This window comes from Suncus etruscus, chromosome 1, assembly GCF_024139225.1.
Source record: "Suncus etruscus isolate mSunEtr1 chromosome 1, mSunEtr1.pri.cur, whole genome shotgun sequence".
Classification (NCBI taxonomy): domain Eukaryota; kingdom Metazoa; phylum Chordata; class Mammalia; order Eulipotyphla; family Soricidae; genus Suncus; species Suncus etruscus.
This window is the reverse complement of record NC_064848.1, coordinates 188465520-188480916: the sequence shown is the minus strand read 5'-3', so window position 1 is coordinate 188480916 and position 15397 is coordinate 188465520. Positions and strand designations below refer to the sequence as shown.

The 15397-nt window shown below is 38.5% G+C and overlaps 1 pseudogene; it reads left to right on the top strand.

The window, feature by feature from the left end:
- Positions 1–12: 12 nt before the first annotated feature.
- Positions 13–1315, top strand: LOC126000221 (ESF1 homolog; annotated as a pseudogene).
- Positions 1316–15397: the final 14082 nt, after the last annotated feature.

Below are 15397 nucleotides of genomic sequence, written 5' to 3'. Positions count from 1 at the left end.
ACTTAGCGTGTGATGATGTTTGGCAAAAATGATCTGAAGAAAGATTTAGAAAGTGCTAGTGAAAAAGATGGTAATAAAAATCTGAGAATAAAATTATAAGTGGTGATGAAACTTCAGCTGGTGATGATAATGATGAGATGAAGAAAAGATGATGATAAGTTAAGGCTAGTGAGGATCATGATGAAAGTGACAGTGGTCCTGATCTTGCAAGGGATAAAGGAAACAGAAACTAGTTCAGACAATGTGGAAGATATAGAAGATTTTCTCCTGGTTGAATTGACTTTTGAGCATACTTAGAAAGAATTACTTAAAGATGCTTAGAGATATTTAGAGAATTAGAGATTAATTAATTAAAGATGGTCCTCTTATAGATGAGATTACATGTTGATTATAAATTTGTAACATGCACTGAGACAGATTGAAGGCCAAAGATTTGCTGGCTCTGTTCAATTTATTTAAAATTAAAGCTGGAGTTATATTTTCTGTAAAGATATATTCTTTACATTTTGGAAAGGAAGAATAAGTTCAAGGACCAGCGGAATTACTAAGTGTCCATAAAGATGCTTCTGAAAAAGATTGGCCTACTAGAGAAAAACCGAGAGACTATCATTGCAAACAACTGAAGTGCTCCTTGAAACAGCCAGTAAAATTTATGAGAAGTGTGATTGCATAATAACACTGTTTGTTTATATACCTAATGTTTATCCAAGATGATCTGACTTTTGACGATGAGCCCAAGAATGTAGTCACACATGTGGATTTAACAGTATATAACTCAAAATATCTCATGTGTGCTGCAATCAGAATATCAATGGTGGAGATTACTCAAGATGAGACTGGTCATGAAATAATTATAATACTCATTACGAAATTTAGAAAAGAATACCTTTTGGTTATGAATTTTCAAGTCAATTTAGCTTATTCAAGTGAAGATAAAGTGAAACTGCAAGGTGATAATGAGTCAATGTAGAATAATTGGAAAAATCAAAGAAAACTCAGAAGGACAATGAACAAATTGCTAAATACAGGCAGCTCTTGCAAGCTAAATGAAGAAAAGAAATAAAAAGGAAGGAAAATGACACAGAAATGGAAATTAAGTTCCAGGTCTTAAAGAAAGTATATGAGAGATGGTCAAAAACAAATAGTAAGGATAGAATAAACCGAACCCATGGAAACAATTCTTAAAGAAGAAGAAAGAGGGAAAAATACTGAAAAAAAGAAATAGGAGGCTCTGGCTGAAAAAGTGACTGATATTGATATTGATTCTGATATTAATTTGAACGACCAATACTTTGTGAAAAAGTTAAAAAATTAGGTATAAAAGTTATTAAAATATGCAAAAGATGGTAACTATCCTTCAGAAGAAACAGAAATAGAAAGGCAAAAGACTGAAATAAGTTTGCTTGTGATGGATGAGGTGGAGAACAAGAAACTTCAATCAGAAATTGCCCTTGGCTTTGGGGGACCATATGGGATGCTGGTGAATCGAACCAAGGCCCATCCTAGGTCAGCCGCATGCAAGGCAAACACCCTACTGCTGTGCTATGGCTCTGGTCCCTACAGTTAGAAGCTTTAGTGCTACTTACCTCATGGAAACTTCTATCTCTACTATGTTTTAGGAAGACAAAAGGTCTGATACAGAAGTGACTCTGCAATGGTCATCAGACAAAGATATTTCACATATAATTTAGTCTAAGAGACAATCATCTCAATGTTGGTATTTTTACTGTATCAAAGAAACAATCATAATGTTTCATTATACAAAAATTTCTGGATCATTTAAGAAAAGATAAGGAAATTTGAATTTCTTGTTTCTATGACCAAAATTAATGTAAGTAGCCGAATATTACTACTGAAAGGGAAAAAATTCATATGCAAAGCTTGCAACACCAGTAAAGAAGAATTGCAGGTTTGGAAGTAGAAGATTGATGTGAAAAACTTGATTCAATGTGTAAAGTTTTATTTTAATAATTGATATTGCCAAGAGAGCTCTGTTTCATACCCAGATTATTATTAGGGACACATACAGCATATTCACCCATAGAATCTGAAATGGTATTGGGTCCACTCAAAACCTTTATCCCGGAATCATTATCATGGTACTTGTTTATGATATATTGGACAAACACTGGAGAATTTAAGTAGAAATCAGGGAACAAATGATACCAAATGCCTCATTGTTTAGTGTCACGTAAATTGTGAAGACTTCCTGATTGGCATCATGACTTGACTTTAAATAACATGGAGGTAAGGCATTTGCCTTGCATGCAGAAGGACAGTGGTTCAAATCCCAGCATCCCATATGGTCCCCCAAGCCTTCCAGGAGCGATATTTGAGGGTAGAGCCAGGAGTAACCTCTGAGTGCTGCCAGGTGTGACCCAAAAAACAAAAACCAAAAACAAAAACCAACACAACAACAACAACAAACAAAAACCAAAATCTAACTGCTTCTGAAGCAAACAAATTACTCAAGCCTTTCACCACTTGCAAATGATAATAAACACATTTTTTTGGATTGCTTTTTCTCAAAAAGAAGAAATTTGTGGCAAAGTGCTCAGATCTTTTTATTGGAAATATTTCCTGTATCTCATTTGAAAACTAAAAATTGTCAAAATTCATCTGGCATAAAAGTTGATATAGAGAAATCAACTGATGACATTAAAAGCATTTCATGTTCATGTTCCTTAACCACATAGGTCTTTGTAGAAATTAAATAGAACATGTGTGGAAATATTACCTCTGGATTCTTTAATTGTTGAAGTCTGCCCTAAATTCTGCTTTGTTTCATTGATATGCTGCAGCTTCTTCTTGATATTTGGTTTGAATATTATCATTTGTCAATGTGAAATTCTGGTTGAGTAGATTTAAATATGTTAAATTGAAGCTATACTAAAATAAATGAAAGATAATATTTTTAAATTGCCAAAGAAAAAGAAGGGAAAATTAATTATTTTCTACTGAAAAATAAGAGTGATAAATAAATTTATTTTAATTTCCCTAAAGTATAATGAATAAAAAGAATGTGAGGACAATAAAATATTAGGAAAAGTTGTGAGATTGCCTCGGTACATTGCATATTTCTCCTATAATATATAGTGAAAGTCACAAAAAAGAATTTGAGTGCTTTTTTTTAATATATTTTTGATTTCCACAACCAGGTCATGTTGTTCTCTCTCTCTCTCTCTCTCTCTCTCTCTCTCTCTCTCTCTCTCTCTCTCTCTCTCCACCTCTTTCTCTCTCTCTTGGTTTTTGGGTCGGTCACACTCGGTGATGCTCAGGGGTTACTCCTGGCTATGCGCTCAGAAATCGCTCCTGGCATTTTGGAAGATCAAACTGCAGTCTGTTCTAGGTTAGCATGTGCAGGGCAAACACCCTACCTCTGTGTCCCCGTTACAGCCCATGTTGTGTTCTCTTGCTGGAGGCCAGAGACAATGTGTAGAATGGATATTGGCACTTTAGTAGTGAGTCTCATGTAATACTTGTAACATGGCAACCATAAACATGTAAGACTGGGACCGAAGAGATAGCACAGTGGTAGGACATTTGCCTTGTGCTCAGCTGGTTTGAATTCCAGGATCCCTGCTAGGAGTGATTTCTGAGCTCAGAGCCAGGAGTAACCCCTGAGCGCCGCTGGATGTGACCAAACCAAAACCAAAACCAAAACAACAAACAAACAAAAATACAACAACAACAACAAAACCGTGTAAGACTTTACATTCATATATATTACCCAAGTAGAAGATTTTTAAAAGGAGATTTTGTTGAATAATTATGGAACTCACAAAAGGAAAGCAATTTCTATGATCAGTTAGCCTAATTGAGCAAGGAAAGGGTGCTTGGAATCTTTGAACAACAAAACAGTGTTTAGCAATTAACTATTAATTGATGTGGATGTGTACAATGATAGGTGTTTCTTCCCTGAAATCAAACCAAATTCTTATCCAAATAAATAGGCTTCACTATGTCACTGTACACACTCTCTTGGCTCTGGCATCTTTTCATCCTTGGTGTCCCTTATAATGAGATATAAGAATTACATTGTGGGACATTACTCTCCCATAACTGGCAATTATCTTAATGTCATAAAAACTTGAAGAATTGATGTGGGAAAAGGGGTCACACAATGAAAATCTACTTACTAGGGAACTCATTTGTCTATATTTATCACCAGTAACCAATGACCTGACTGAACATTGGAGTGGTGCAGTTAATACATCAAGTTAGGGGTAAAAACCTTTGGGATTCATATATTGACTTCTGCTTATGGCCTCTATTTGGACACAATGTTTGGTAAATGGTCACGTAGAAAACCATTATTGGGCAGGAGTGATGGCGCAAGTGGTGACACAAGTGGTAGGGCATTTGCCTTGCAAGCGCTAACCTAGGGCGGACCACAATTCGATCCCTCAGTGACCCATATGGTCCCCCAAGCCAGGAGCGATTTCTAAGTGCATCCAGGAGAGTCACCAGGTATGGCCCCAAAAGAAAAAAAAATACCATTATATATCTACAACTACAGGTTCAGAAAATATTGAATAGGAATATAATGACTTTTCTCACCCTTTTCCATTTGCATACTTAGGAATTTGTGCCAAATTCTCATCATTAAGTATTTCGGCTTCTTAGCATGGAGATTTTGAAGGAGGGCACCTCAGGAAGGAAACATATTAGAAAGTTCACTTATCACCTGGTAATTTTGAACTCCTACTGTCTTTGAGTCTGAAGTTAGAGAAATGTGATGATTTAGAGGAATTTGTCACTATGAGATTGGTGCAGGGAAAAGAATATCTCGATTCAGGGAATTTACTAGCACGGTATGTCTATACCCAGTGAAAACCACATTTAGGTAATGATAGCCATTCAGGGTATGTGATTCTTTAGATATATTTATCAGTTCATTACCCTGGGAAGTTATCCAGAGCAATAGAAGGTGAGGAGAATGATAAAGGGACTAAAGTTAGGTTGGCTAGGTGGGATTTATAAGTGTTGCATATTTCTAAGCAGTAACTACAGGTTGTTTTATGAGACAACTTACTACATCACTTTCTTTTTTTCCCCCAGTGTTCCTTCTTTCTATCTTTGTCTCTCTAATGTTCTTTTATTATTTCTTCCTCCTACCATTGTTCTTTTTTTTTCATTTATTGTGTTTCTGGACTACATTCAATGGTGTTTAAGGATTATTCTATTCTTATACTTGAGGGTTTCTCCTCAGAGCAATATGTGATATCACACTCATGGATCATACCCATGTTCGCAGCATGCAAAACACACACTCTGACATGTGTACTTTCTTCTTGGTTCTCTTTTTTTTTTTTTTTTGGTTTTTGGGCCACACCCGTTTGACGCTCAGGGGTTACTCCTGGCTATGTGCTCAGAAATCGCCCCTGGCTTGGGGGGGACCATATGGGACGCCGGGGGATCGAACCGCGGTCCTTCCTTGGCTAGCGTTTGCAAGGCAGACACCTTACCTCCAGCGCCATCTACCCGGCCCCATTCTTGGTTCTCTTTACCTCTTCTCTTTCAGTATTACTTTCTTTCAGTTTTTTCTATCCAACCTACCTTTACTTTCCTGTTTCCTTATTAATTGTTTATTCTTTGATATTCTCTCTTCATTTTTTGTTTACTCTTGTGTCTCATCTCTGATATTCTCTTTATCACATTTTTTTTCTGTTCTGGAAGATATGGCTTGCTACCACCTGGAATAATATGCAGGTAACATGTGAAAGAAATAGAAGAAAGATTGAATATGCTCCCACACTGAGGACTGGGTGTGACTCACATAGTTCATTTGTTGTGGTTGAGGCCCCAGGATGCATCGGAGCCCTTAAAATAAGGGTAATATCAGAGGACATTCTCTTCCCTATTCTTCATTTCAAGTTTGAGATGACAGTAATAAACAGTCCTCTGCAAGCCAAAAGGTTCATAAGAGCTTTCCAATACATGCCCAATTCCCTTCTATGTGGGTGCTGATCTCTGTATGCATGGGCACTAGTTGGAGAACTCTTAGACATTTTTCAAATCCTCTGTCTAATTTCTACTAGATTGACAGGTAAACAAACATACAGTCCTAGAGGTAGGTGTGGTTCAATTTCCTCCCCGACTTTCCACAAGGAAAACATCCCACCTCAAAATGTAGAAAACTATTCTACCCAGGACCTTTCGAGGCTCACATGTTTTCTTACATTTGGTAAAATAAAATGTTAAGTATGTATAGAAATCAAGAAATACATATGACAAAACAAAAGACAATGTTAAATTTAATGGGTTCAGAATTTATTTAGAACTACAGAAGTAAGTCTCCTGCATCTTGGAGACAAGTCAAATGATCAAGGAAGAAGTAAGGGAGTACAGAAATTATATTCCTAAAAAAAATGTGAAGATTATAGGTCAGTTGCAGAAAACCAGGAAAAACTCATAAAGATTTAATTTCCTAATCTTCTTAGAGAAAAAAGGTGGACTGGCTTCAGAGTCAAAGCCAAGGCCATTTTTTTTCTCTAGGCTACAAGAAGCTGGCATATGGGGGGATAGAGAAAAAGCAGAGGAGCAGAGCCCTGATGAAGGACTCTGTACTCCAGTCATTCAATTCACAGGCTGTGAAGCAAAAGATGAGGCATAGAAGTTCTGGGGGGAACCAGGTCTCGGAAGAAAAGATTCCCAGAGAGGGTCAGTGAGCAGAAGATTCATGTCTGTGTGTAAATGGTGGATTTTGGTGAGGTCCTCAGCAGCAGCAGGACTGGCCAGAGGAGGTGCAGCCGAAGCTCTCAGGGAGGCATCCGACCAGGTGGCAGCAGGTGGGGTGGTAGCAGGTTCTGTGGCAGTGCACTGGTGTGCAGCAAGCTGGCTGGCAGCAGGGAGTGCCACAGCAGGGCTGGGAGCAACAGGGGGAGCAGCAGGGCTTGCAGCAGCAAGGGGAGCAGCAGGGTTTGCAGCAGCAAGGTGGGGGGCAGCAGGGCTTGCAGCAGCAAGGTGGGGGGCAGCAGGGCTTGCAGCAGCAAGGTGGGGGGCAGCAGGGCTTGCAGCAGCAAGGGGAGCAGCAGGGCTTGCAGCAGGTGGTGGTGCAGCAGGTGCTTTGACAGCAAGCTGGGCGGCAGCAAGGCTGGCAGCAGCTAGACCCACAGCAGGTGGGTTGGCAGCAAGAGGAGGAGCACATGGTAGCAGGAGTGGTGGGTGGACCTGTGTTCAGATTCTGGTGGTTTCTTCTCATCTGGGGCTTTTATGCCCTGGACCCTCGAGATTTACACCAATAAGCTGAAGCTCCTGATTATTTTTGTTGTTCCTGGAAAACACCAAGGAAATTGGTTTTCCTTGTGCTTTGATGAGTCTAATAATTATTAGTTCAAACTTTTCATAATTGGGAGCACTAGTTAACATCTTTTCCTGAAGTGAGGAAGACAACAATCCTCAACAACCCCCTTGTGGTCTTGTGATATTGCCTGATCATCATTCTGTCCTGCTCGCCTGGAGAAGGGCAGAGCTCTGTTCTTTTCAACTCTGGCTTGTTCTCTGACAGTGGAACATGTCCTGAGAGTCAAGATGCTGAGACAGTTGTGATGAGTGAATCTCAGACAGGTTCATGTCTGATTACCCTGAAAGACTGATGCACATCTGCAGCATATAATCTGCCTGTGGCAGTTACTTAATGTGCTTCAATTCTATTGAAACACTTAAGGGAAAGGAGGATGGAAAGTTCTTTTCATCTTCAAATTAGCACCTGATTCTGAGAATGGAGAGAGAAGCAGTACAAGCAGTACTTGACCCACAACATCAAATCCTCTGTGCTCTATCTTCTTTTCTAGCTGGTACTAGTCATTTCAGTCTGCACTTGCTGGATTTTTGAAAATGGAACAATAGCTAGAAAAGATGACAGCTGGAGTCTGTTTGAAATTACAACAGTTGCATTTCAACTAATCAGAAAGTTATCAATCATAAATTTTGCCTTTCTTTTCTGTCCCATTTTCCTTCTTAACTGATCAGATATGTAAGCATGTGATCGTTAACGTCTAGAAAAGCCTACATTGAGCATTAGGAGAAAGAACAAACAGGCTTCTATTTGTTTTACTGCCAATACTGATCCATGAAATCTCGGATGATATGAATCCGCTGAATTCCTCTGACATGTTAATTTTTATTTCTTTAGTGACTAATGGCTTTTCAACATCTGATGCTTCTTTTTCTAGTCTTTTACTCATATATTTGGTTGTTATTTTTATTTGTTATGTATTCTTAATTACTTTATAAGTTTTGATTATATATGCTTCAAATGCCGGTCAATTCCAATTGTACCACCAAATATTATATTATTGTTTTAGTTTTTTTGTGTACCTTAGTATCTGTTTGTAAATTTTGTATCAAATAATTTCAATTTTTTTTGTATGTGAGACACATGGTGGTTCTCAGGGCTTACTCCTTCTGTTAACAGGGATTACTCCTGGTGGGCTTGGGTGGGGGGACTCTTTGGGAGTGTCTGGGTTAGAATCTGGGCCAATCACATGCAAGTCACAATTGCAGTCACAAATGCCTTCCAATGGTACCACTACCCAGACCTTATTATCTGTTTTTCTTGACCTCTTTAGAACAATATGAATAGAAGTAGAAATTACTAATAATTTTATACCTTCTTATAGGAAACTTTCTGAATTGAAGTTTTATATTTTTAAAAGATAGTGGTATTCAAATTTTATTCCACCACAGTCTGAATTTTTCAGTATAAATCAGCAGTTTGTTTGTGCCTACCAAGAAATGCTCAGGAAATCCAGGGGCCAGAGGTTCAGTATAAAGGCCTACAGATATGGTGCCAGTTGAGCCATACAGTATTGGAAATCTAGGACCTCCCTTGTAATACTGGGTAATTCTAGGGCCATAACTGTTGTTATTTTTCTTATGAGGGCTTTTGGACTGCACCAGCAATGCTGCAAGGTGAGGGTAACAATGTGGTATATATACTGGCCCAATGCTAGACACTATATTATCCTGGCCCCATTCAGTAGTTTTAAATATAAGACTATATATCCTCATCACTGTACCATTCCATAGCATTTTTTATCATTGGAATAATGACTGTCTATACTATTGCCAGTAATTTTTTATGTGTGGTGCTAGGATGAAATTCAGGTCTTACATATTCAGACAAGTGTTCTACTAAAAATCTATATCTGGGTTGGTGTGGGGGCATAGTGTCGTTCAATCTCCTGCATTCCATATGGTCCCCTAAGCCAGGAGCAATTTCTGAGCACATAGCCAGGAGTAACCCTGAGCATCACTGGGTGTGGCCCAAAATTAAAAAAATCTATATCCATGCCCAACTTTCTTCTCTTTTCAAAGAGTGAGTTTCAAAAGCTAATCTACCTTCGATCAGTATATGGGTCTGCTATTTCTGGATATTTCACATAACATCAGATGCTACTTTCTGTGTAGTATTTCCTCACTTCTATTAATACTTTTAATATTCATCTAATTGTAAGATATAGTCAGGACTTCCTCCTTTCCATGGGTGACTAATGTTATTTTGCAGAATTTTGATTTCCATATTTATTTTTACAGAAACTCTCTTAGACTGATTTTGCTTATTGGTTAGAAAACAGAGCTGACGATGCTTAGAGAAAATTAACAACTTTCGGTTATCCTGCAATTGAAATAAAATTATTTGTAAATGCATTTACCAATTTTATAGCAAATTTTAGATAAATATATCACCTCCCACTTCTTCCCATACCCCTACTTACCAGAATATGAAAATATGATCCCCTTTATTACCAGTGAACAATGATATTAACAAATAGTATTTACCCAATTTTCTGAATTCTACATTAAGTTTATAAAATGATCAGTTGGTAGGCATGCAGTTGTAACAAGTATTTGGTTTTTATTAATGTTGCCACTGTAAATGTTGCATATAAGTATTTTGCATCTATAAAATACCTATTCTCTATTCTCTTGGTAAAAATCTATAGATAGATGGCATATTAAATGCACATTTAATTTGGGGAACAACTTCCTTAATGTTTTCCAAAGAAGATATTTTATATATCCCTATCACAATCTAGGAGTAAGTCCTTTCCTTCTTTACCAGTTTACAATTATATAACTTTATTTTATAGGTTTGTTTTTTTTAGAGGGAGAGGTGGGCCACACCAAGCAGTGTTTAGTGGTTACTCCTGGTTATTCACTCAGGAATCACTCCTGGAAGGCTCAAAGAACCTAAGAAGGGATGCTGGAAATCAAACCCAATCAACTGTTAGTAAGAAAAGCATTCTGCCTACTTTATTGTATCTCTTGCTCCTATAAAACATTTTATTAAAGAGATTTTGGTGGATAGTAAGAGATGTCAAATTGTGGTTGTAATTTACAATTGAGCAATTGTGCATCTTTCACATGCTTGTAAGATGTATGGATAATTTTATATTACATATAGATAAATATTCATTTTTTACTTTGGAAATTATATTGATTTACTATTGTTCTTTAGTTGCTGCTATTTTTGCTAATCTGTTTTATAATCTAATTATAGCTAATCTGTCATTGTAAATCTAAGGTCTATGTTATTCTGTGGATGACTTCTAATACTGTAGTCTTACATCTTACGTTTAGCATAAAATCTGATCCCTTTTGACTTAATATTTCTAGATGGTGTGATGGCTTACCTTCATTCTTTTACTCTAGAAATCCAGTTACACAGCATTCTTTATTAAAAAAGCAACTATTTTGCCATTAAAGTATTGCAATACACTTGTAGGCCAACTTTTGGTTTCTTAATTTGGGGGGGCACACTCAGTGATGCTCAGGAGTTACTCCTGGATATGCACTCAGAAATAGCTCCTGGCTCAGGACACCAGGGGATTGAACCATAGTCCGTCCTAGGTCAGACGCATGCAAGGCAAATGCCGTACTGTTGTGCCACTGCTCTGGCCCCAACTTTTGGATTCTTGATTGTCTTCATTGGCCCATTTCCATTCTTGTGCTACAATTACATTGAATGGAATATTATAGCATTTTAAGATGTTTTAAAATTGGGAAATGAGAGACGTTCAACTAATTCGTTTTTTTTTTTTTCAGGCAGTTGTAATAATTTTGGCTTTATTGTATTTCCACTTGAAGGTCTACATAAGGTAGACTAGGAATAGATAGGCAATGAAGTTGTGGCAAAGTTTGGGAATACTAATATATATTTTTTGAATACTAATATCTTTACAATAGTAAGCCTTACAACTCATGAATATGGTATTCATTTCTATTTCTTTAGGTTTTGTTTAATTTTGAAGGCCACTTTTCAATGCCTGTAAAAGACAGACTAGATAATATAGTGATTGCTTTAAAACTGTAGTTCTGGGCTGGAATGGTAGTAGAGCAATAGGGCATTTGTTTTGCATGTGGCTGACCCAGGATGGACTTCAGTTTGATCCCTGGCATCCCATATGATCCCCAGAGCCAGGAGTAATTTCTTTCTGAGTGCAGAACCAGGAGTATCTCCAGAGCACCTTTGGGTGTGGCCCAAGAACCAAAAACCAAAACCAAAACTAACAAAAGAAACAAAACAAAACTGTAGTTCAAGACATATTTTGTGCACTAATGATCTATTGAACATAAAAATACTGCTTGCTTATTTGTAAACCACTGTCTTTTTCTTTATTAGTTTTGGTTAGTGTACATACTCAATGGTATTCAGAGGTTACTTCAGGTTCTGCACTCATGAATCACTCCTGGTGGGCTCAGGAAATCATACAGGATGCCAGGGATCAAACAAGCTGGCTATTTGCAAGGCAAGCATTATTCTACACACTACACTATCTCGTTAGCCCCAGGAATAATTTCCTTCTTACTATTTATTATATTATTTTTTTTATTCACCATGAATTACATGGCATTTGGGTTTCTGGCATACAATGTTCCAGCACCAATTCCTTCACCAGTGTTCGTTTCTTTCCACCAATGTTCCCAATTCTCCTTACCAGCTAGGCCTGAATCTAGGACAGGAACTTTAATGATAACGACTAGGTTCTGTGGTTTACATTGTTATTACTCATAGAATTGTGCTTAAAACTTGACTACCTTTCAAGTCCAGATGGCGGACCACAAAGTGCAGAATGGTCTCAGATAGCTAGCAGAAGAACATATAAGTTGAAACCTGTGCCTTGGGTCTCTAAAGATAAGATTTTCTTTTTACTAAACATACAGCTTAACCTATGCATTTGTCTTATGTAGTAAGAACCAATAGTTTGAAAGGTCAATTATGGTTATTTGTAACCCTCCTAGAGTCCCTTTAAAAATGACTTGTGAACTATTGTCAGTATCTTTGGGACAATCGCAGCATGCTGGTAAATAAACTCCCATTCCTTAATACAGTGCTATTAATCTCCTCTGTTCTTTGTGAGATGGATTTCAGATCTGGATTTTATAATGCATGACTAGGATGGTGAGGTAATGAGAAATAATAGATTAAAGTATTTACAACAAACAAAAATACATTCTAAAAAGTATAACGTAAGTATTCATCTAGTAAATTATAAAAGGAAAATTGAATAAAAAACTTAAATTCTAAATGAACGTAATAGCTAACAAAGATATAAAAAAAGACAAATAGGAGCTGGAACAATAGCACAGTGGTAGGATGTTTGATCCAGGAAGGACTTAGGTTTGACCCTCGGCATCCCATATGGTCCAAACTAGGAGAGATTTCTGAGTGTATAGCCAGGAGTAACCCCTGAGCATTATTGGGTGTGGCCCAAAAACAAAAAAAAAAAAAAGAGAGAGAGAGACAAATAAACCTAGACAATTTTTCTTACAAAATATAACTTAACAAATTTGATAAACAAGAAGTAGCAGTGTCCAAGAACAAGAAAGGAGACAACTTATAGATAAAAATAGGACAAACATAATAATAATAATAATAATAATAATAATAATAGAAAAAAGTTTATTGATCAAAGCTGGAAAAACATCCCCATGAACAATATAAATTTTAGTTAAATAACCCAAATATATTTAAACAAAATAATAATTATAAGGGTATGAAAAATTTTGAAAAAGCCAAATATTTTTGATATTATTTTGATGTTTTTTTTTGTTTGTGAGATAAATATCTCTGAATAAAACAAGGCAAGAAAAAAGTAGTGTTTTTTTTTTTAAGTTATTTCAGGGACTGGAGGTACAGGTGGGAGAGAGCCTTGCATGTGACTGACTGGCCCGTGTTTGATCCCTAACATCCTATATGTTTCCCCAAGTACCACTAGGAGTAATTCCTGAGTGCAGAGCCAGAAATAAATTATAAGAATCACTGACTGTGGTCCCAAAACAAGACAAAACAAAGTAATTATTTCAATTGCAAATTAATTGAACCATAATATTTACACTGAGGGACGCGTTGATTGATGCATTCATAAAATGCATGTGAATTCTTTGCTTGGATGGAAACACTATTCCCCTATACATTAATTTGGGAAATATACCAAGGTTGAAATCTGGGATACATTGGTTTTCCTTCCTTTGTTTCTCTTCTCCAAGAATTATAGTGTAGAGTGGATTGTGGTTGAACTCTTGGAGATGGTAGTCTGTTTTTTCTAACTGAAATTATTCGTTTACAACAAGAGGAGATAAATAAATAATTGCCTTTATGTTAGAAGTAGAACTGAAGCATCTCTAACTTAACATTAACTTATTGTAGTGATCCTTTATTCCAACCTCAGAGGGGCTGCAAAAGTATATAGAATTCAAATAAAAAGAGATGTGGAATGCCAATGTTTTAAAATTCTTATCAATCTAAACATGAAATTTAGTTATGTGATCAAATATAACAGTTAGATTGAATTGGTCATGGGGTAGGGGAATGATCAAAAATTTTATGTAAGAAAAATTCTTTCATTGAATTACTCTTCAACAGCAAAACAAACAACTCAATTATGATATAAAATTTGTATCTCTAAGGAAGAACTACTTCCTTGGTCATATCCACATGAACCAGAGAAATAAACATAAGCAACAAGGAAAAGTTCTTCTCATTGGTCCATATCTAGGGACAGTATGTATAAAAGGTACAGAAGAGAGGGGAACATCAGATTCTGGGATATTTATCTCTTCTGAGTCCACAATCAGATTCTGACATCATGACCCACACCTGCTGCTCCCCTTGCTGCCAGCCCTCCTGCAGCTGCAGTCCCTGCTGCTCCCCCTGCTGTAAACCCTGCTGCCCTCCCTGCTGTAAACCCTGCTGCATTCCCTGCTGCAAACCCTGCTGCTGCTGCAAAGTTTGCTGTGTCCCCTGCTGTTGCAAACCCTGCTGTTCTCCCTGCTGCTCTTCCTGCTGCTCCCCACCATGCTGCTGCAAACCTTGCTGTTCCCCTAGTTGTTCCCCTTGCTGCAAGCCCTGTTGCTCTTCCTGCTGCTCTCCCTGCTGCTCCCCCTGCTGCAAGCCCTGCTGTTCCCCCTGCTGCAAGCCCTGTTGCTCTCCCTGCTGTAAACCTTGCTGTTCCCCTTGCTGCAAGCCCTGTTGTTCTTCCTGCTGCTCTCCCTGCTGCTCCCCCTGCTGCAAGCCCTGCTGTCCCCCCTGCTGCAAGCCCTGTTGCTCTCCCTGCTGTAAACCTTGCTGCTCCCCCTGCTGCAAGCCCTGCTGTTCCCCTTGCTGCAAGCCCTGCTGCTCTCCCTGTTGCAAGCCCTGCTGTTCCCCCTGCTGCAAGCCCTGTTGCTCTCCCTGCTGTAAACCTTGCTGTTCCCCTTGCTGCAAGCCCTGTTGCTCTTCCTGCTGCTCCCCCTGCTGCAAGCCCTGCTGTTCCCCCTGCTGCAAGCCCTGTTGCTCTCCCTGCTGTAAACCTTGCTGTTCCCCTTGCTGCAAGCCCTGTTGCTCTTCCTGCTGCTCTCCCTGCTGCTCCCCCTGCTGCAAGCCCTGCTGTTCCCCTTGCTGCAAGCCATGCTGCTCCCCTTGCTGTAAACCCTGCTGCTGCTGCAGAGTGTGCTGTGTCCCCTGCTGCTGCAAGCCCTGCTGCTCTCCCTGCTGTTCTTCCTGCTGCTCCCCACCTTGCTGCTGCAAACCCTGCTGCTAAGCTTGCTGCCCCCAAACTTACTGCCAAGCCACCTGTTGTAGATCAGCTTGTGTGATCAGTTGGTGCCAGCCTTGCTGCTGCCCTTCCTGTTGCTGATCCAGCTGCCACAGACCATCATCTCTGAGGAATAATCTCACTTCCACACACCTACTAGACACCTGATTTTGTTCCATGATCAATCTTTTTTCCCCTGCAGGACACAAACATTGTCACTGCCTGAAGGTCATGTGCCAGCAAATTGTGATCCTGGGCAGAAAGAAAAGTTTCTTAGCTACTTTGTCCTTTCCACGATCCCACTGCAGGTTTGTGTCACTGGCCTGGATCCAGAGCCATGACTCAGGTCCCAGAAAGTGATTACTGTCATTTTC